We start from the raw sequence: 6477 nt of genomic DNA on the forward strand, positions 1-6477 counted from the left end.
ATACATATATATATAATCTTAGCAAGAATACTTTTAGGGTTACTGAATCCAGAGCAGGATGGCTACATCATATATAAACTTTCTTACAAGGGTCTACATTTAGAAAAGCAGGTAAGGTTTTATTCTTGTATTTTCAGCCTTCATATCTAGTATCGAGTTGTTACAGATGACCTTACACTTTGCAATTTCGTCTTATTTTTACATGAATACCACTACCCCCCACCACCACCACCTTTATCCAGGCTTCCTTTTACTAATCAGAAGGGCTTTCCCTATCAAAGCTAGAGCAAGGATTCCATTTAGTAAGACTGAAATGGAATACTAGGCCTAAAAATATCTAACACCAATAAATATTAAGCTTCTATAAATCTTACCCATTCTTTAAAGCTTGACTCATGAACCAACTCTCCTAAAGCAGTTCTTCTTAAAATTTATAGTACATACAGTACACTGAGGAACTTGTGAAAATGTAGATTCTGATCCAGTAGGTCTTGAGTAGTACCTGAGATTCTACATTTCAAACAATTTCCCAGTCACACTGATGCCACTGGTCCAGGGACCACACTTTGAGTTGCAAGGGTTTAGATTATTCCAGCCGGCATTTATCATCCTTTTCTGAATTCCAATGAAACTTATAGTCTATTTTCTTTAGTATTTTAGTCTTGTATTGTCTTCTGTTTCATGAAAATTAGTCTTAGCTTTTCAGACTGTGAACTCTTAAAGGAAAGAATCTTATCTGATATATATCTGTCCCCTCAACATGCAACACAACTGGGTTCTAAGCAGAGGAGGTACTCAAAGAGTATGTTGAAAATCAGTGAACAAGCCATTTGAGAAAGCACGAAACAATCTCCAGTAAGAGAACCAGAGCCTTCGGCAAAAATAGCAATTGAATGCACCATCCTCACCACCACCCAGTAGTGGTGCCTATGAGAAGTGATCATTGTTTTGATATACAGAGCAGGTACAAATTTGAAAGCTTTATACTTGGATGAGCAAGAAATGGAACCTATCTTTTATTTCTATAACTGAATTAAATCATAGTTTTAAGTTTCACCTTTTGCCTGACTTCAGAAAACATTATCTTGTCCCAGTTGAGGTGAACTCAATTACTTCCAGGTTCCTCTGCCATTTTTTAATTTCCCCTCCCCCTCTGTCTCCCCTTATCAATGTCTTCCCCGTTGGCATTCATTGCTGTTGTCACCTTTGCCACTGGTCTTCAGTTATCAATCCCATACTGTGTCCTCCTTTTGGCCTCCTATGTCCAGTGGTCTTTTTGTAGCCATTCCATGGCCCTCTTGTAAGATCCAAGGACTTTAGAGGGCTGAAAGCCTGCCTCAAATCTGTAGCAGGCTTAAGCAGGGAAGTCTGTAGGACATCAGATCAAAATATTAGCCATGAACCTGAAGAAGCATCCATCTTGCTTTTCAGAAGCCTCTCCTCAAGAGAAAAACAGAGTTCTCCAAATACCCATGAGTTTAGGTGAGTGAATAAAATAAATGATATAATATAAATAATATAAATATAAAGCTCAAGCTTCAGGGCTCCTCAGTTGCACTGCCCCCTTCCAAGACCCTATTTCTAATTTTGTGGGGTTATTTTCTCAAAAAGTTCCCCTCAAGTTGTATAAGCTTCAATCTGCACAAAACCTGGCTCTGCCTTGGTGTATTATCAAAGGACTGAGTGTGATGGTTGATAGTGATGATATTGGTGAAGAAAGAACAGAGTTAAAGGGAGGGAGAGTGAAGCTCAGTGCAACATACCATGGTAGACAGGGGTAAGAATGCTCTATGTGAGGCACACATCTAAAACCAAATATACCTCCTTCTTCCCTTCAGAACCAGATATTTCTCTTTTCAGTTGTACATGTCTGTGACTGGCACCATTATGCATTTGGTCTGATCTCAGAACCCCATAGTCATACTGGCTCCTTCCTTAGTAACTAGTGGAGTTGATTATCAGCCATGATTTTAGCCCATGTCTCCTCCTTTCCAGCACCACCACCATTACCATAGTTCAGGCTGCCATTATATTTAATCCCCAACCTCACCATAGTCTGCCAGGGGTCTCCCTGACTCCTCTAGCCCCACCACTCCTAGACTTTAAGACCTGATCTACTAGTTTCATTTCTCTGGAAAACCCTGGCTAATACAGCATCTAGTACACATTCGCTGTATTGAATGAGGGAGATCCTGCACTTTCAGGAATGTTGCCGGGCTGTTGGGGATTAGTTTAGAAAGCCTCTGGCATACTATACCTAAAGGAAAGAGCATGGCCTTGGAGACTGATTCACTGAGCAATTGTTTGGTGGGAAAGAAGGGAAATGTACTCAAACTAGGTAGAGTAAAGAGGACTTGTTAGAAGGATACAGGGACCCTTTCAGAAGCCAAGGGCAAGAAGCAGAGCAGAGCCTCACAGAGAGTGGATATTATCAGGCAAAAAAGTTCCCCTCAAGTTGTATAAGCTTCAATCTGCACAAAACCTGGCTCTGCCTTGGTGTATTATCAAAGGACTGAGTGTGATGGTTGATAGTGATGATATTGGTGAAGAAAGAACAGAGTTAAAGGGAGGGAGAATGAAGCTCAGTGCAACACCTCTTTGTCACCTCTTTGATCACATACAAAGCCTCAGAGTCACTTTCTCTACCTGAATATCTTTTTTTGTTCTCTGATGGAAGGCTGAGTTGCTCTGCAAACTGAACCTCCAAAAACAGTCACAATCTAAGGTGCTGGGGATTAGGACTTCAATCTATGAATTTGGGGCAAATACAATTTAGTCCATAACACACCTCTTCTGACAGGGGATCCAAGCAATCTAGTTAATATCTAGTTAATGTGAAGTTTTTCTTCAAGAATATGGGGACAATATTGCCTCATACAATTTATGTGAAGACTGAATAAGGGGATGGACTTAGAGCATAAATGATAGCTATTATGACTATTATTTTCTCTCAAACAGGCAGGCAGGGCACCCACTTCCTGTGCTCCAGAACTGTTCTTGTATTGCATAAGATGGCTTTGATCCTGCCCTCTTCTTCTGTCTTGGGTTAATCATAGTCACTGCATATTCATGCCTTACATGAAATAAGTAGAGTATTTTGAACATCAATTTTATTATCCGGTTATGTTAATGGTGCGTGAAATAACATGTGAAGAGCCCATTAAACATTGTGAAAGAGTTTCCATTTCTTAAAAATGAGGGGATAATAAGAGAGGCCAACATAATTCATTGCTGAGGCAGAGAGAGGCTGACTTTCATCTTCAGATGCCCTTGGAGGAGGCACAACTTTCATAACTCGGAACTCAGCTTTTCAAAAAAATGTGGGGAACAGCTAATCCTCCTAGGCATTATCCAGCAGCATGTTTTTGATCAAGAAATAATTCACAGTGTGTGTAAAGAAACACAGGTGTAAAAATTAGTAGCTTGTTGTTAAGATGAATTTTTATCCAAAATATTAATTTTTTCCCTTTCCTCAGACTGTATTCTGATCTCTGACTCATATCTCATTGAAGAACCACAGTCTGTCAATCCCAGGTGTAACCTGCTTAGAAAAGGTTGAAGAAAAGTCCATATAACTTCTACCAAGATCCCCCTCCCACCTGAGAAAAATTCCAGCTCCTCCCTAAGCTCTCAGGAATTACAGGCAATGAGGGATTCTAATCACCTATACACAAATCTATGGATAGCTACAGACTGTTTTGTGTCCAAAAATTATAGGTTCCTGGGAATACTTTGTACATATGGCTTCTAGGATACCATGCTCTTCTGGGTTTCATTATACCTCATGGGTCACCATTTCTTGTGAACCTTTGCTGGTTTTTCCCTTTACCATTGGAGGCCCCAGGACCCAGACTTCTTTTCTTCTCTATCTACCATCATTCCCTTGGTGCTTGCATCCAGTCTCATAGTTGTAAACACCATCTATTAGTTGACAACTTCCAGATTTAACATACGACTCCAGACTCATATGTCAAGCTGCCTACATGGATGCCTAATAGACATCTGAAATGTTACTTTCTTACAATCAACTCCTGATCTTCCCCCCACAAACTTATTTTCTCTCAATCAATGTCGACTACATCCATCCAGTTGCTCAGGCCAAGGCCAAGAACTCTTGATTTGTCCTTGACTCATATCTCCGTTCCACACTCAATTCCCAATCCAACAGCAAAACCTGTCAGCTCTACCTTCAGAATGCATCCCAAACCTTAACCCTTCTTAACACCTCCACTGCCTGAACACCAGTCCAAGCCACTGTTATATTTCATCTTGAATATAGTTCTGTCTGCCCAACTCCCATACACTATTCTCTACACAGTAGCCAGAGAGGTCTTTTCAGTATGTAAGTCAGACCATATCCCTCCTCTGTTCAACGTATCAATGGCTGCCATTTCACTGAGAGCAAAAGTCAGAATCTTTACAATGACTTCAAGACCCTACAGGATCTGGCCTCCCTCTATCACTGCTCAGATTTTATCTCCTCTCCTCTTTCCTCATCCGCTCTAGTCACACTAATCTTCTCTCTATTCCTCGTCCCATACTAGGTATGCTCCCCCTGCAACATATTTACTATTTACTAGAAGGTGTTTTCCCCAGGTAGCCACATGGCTGGCTTCCTTGCAGCCTTTTGAGGCCTTAATGAAAAGTCACCTTCTCTGTGAGGACTTCGCTGACAATGCTGTTCAAAATTGTAGCCAAAACAGATTAATCTATTATTTGAATATATGAATACATGAAAATTTTTTTAAAGAATATTTAGTCCAACCACTTCATATTATAGTTGAGAAAATCTATGCAAAGCCAATGATAATTTGCTGAATATCACATAACTTTTTAATGGTAGAGTTAAGATTAGAACCCAGGTTTCCTGAGTCCGAGTCTAGCCTTTCATCAAATAAAACATCATCTAACTGTCCAAATGGATTACAGTGTTTAGGAATAAAGATCATGGTCTCAAATTTCTCTCTAATCATGGTAACTAACACAGTTAGAAATAATTGTAGATGACAAAAAAATAAATATTGATTTCAGGGTAACTAAACTAGTGGCAAATACAAATAGTTAAGAACATTAAATGGGGACATTTTCCCTCTGAGCTTTAGAATACACATGACTTGATTTATGAGTCAGTTTCTAACAGAAAGATGATAATAATACTACTGATAGCTCACCAAATTCCAGACCCTCTATGTACATTATCAGATTTAGTTTTTACGATGACCTCTGAGGAAAATATTGTATTCTCATTTTACAGATGAGTAGATTGAGGTACAGAGAGTTGAACTTGTACAGCTCCATACAACTAATAAGAGGCAGAGCTGGGATTCAAGGCTATGTTTGCTTGACTTCAAAGCCTTAATATGCTACCATTTCAGTTTTTACCCGGAAGGTGCAAAGACTCTTAAAGACATTTAAGTTCCTGGAAAAAACAAAGTCATTGACATTCCTTAACAAGGAAGGCAGGCATGAGAATAAGTAGTTTAGTTCCATTGTGATGTGTACTGTGGTAAAACCATGAATAAAACACAGCAAGAAGAAGTGATTCATACTATATTAATGAGCAATACAAATTATTCCAGACTTTTTAGTTTATAGATCAAAGGAAGTCACACATGGAGAGGGCCATCTCGCACAACTGCCAAGCCAGTGTTGGTCATTTCCATTAAGCTTGCCACACTTCCTCCTTTCTGACAGCTACCAAGGAACACATGTTTACAGAAATGGGTCATGGATTGGGGAGTTTACGAGGTGAGAGGAAGGAGAGATGAGAACATGGTATAAAGTACTATTAATGATGTCTAAGTGGAGTAGACGTCAGGGGAGCTGCTAGTGAAGGGGAGCCAGGACAGGACTGAGGGACACAGAAAGTTTATTGATGGGAGAATGCTAATGGGCAAGCCTATGTACTTCCAAGTCAAGCCTTGAGATGGGCAGGTGTCAGAGCCAGACAGCTGGGTGAAACCAGAGGGGGAGATGGGAAAACTGAAAAAAGTAAGGTAAGACTAAGGCCAGGATGCCAAGCTTGTGGCAGAACAACCTTTTATGAAGATCCTAGTAGACTGTTGAAGTGATGTCTGCAATGATCAGTACCAAGTGTCTTGAACTATTTGCCTCTTTTACAACTGGCAGTGTAAACATTGGCAAGCACAACCTTTTGTCATGACCTTTGGAATGCTTACAAAATGATGACGAGAACAGTACGGTCTGTATTGGAACTTTAGTCAACATTGCAGAATGGAAGAATGACAATGTTATACCAGGTCTACCAGCTTATTTATCCGGAAGGCCATTTGTATTCTTATTTTAGTATAGTTATTGGTATTTGGAATTCTGGTGGTTGCCAGGAAATTGTCCAGTGAGGCTTAAAGAAAGGGCAGAATTTCACCATTGAAAGGTGTATTCCTGGTATGCTTTAAGGGAAGAATAAATCTGAGCAAGCCTCTCCTTCCCATAGTCTGGGCAGAAAGCTCTTGTGAG

The sequence above is a fragment of the Pteropus vampyrus genome, unplaced genomic scaffold (genome assembly GCF_000151845.1).
Source record: "Pteropus vampyrus isolate Shadow unplaced genomic scaffold, Pvam_2.0 Scaffold80, whole genome shotgun sequence".
Lineage (NCBI taxonomy): Eukaryota > Metazoa > Chordata > Mammalia > Chiroptera > Pteropodidae > Pteropus > Pteropus vampyrus.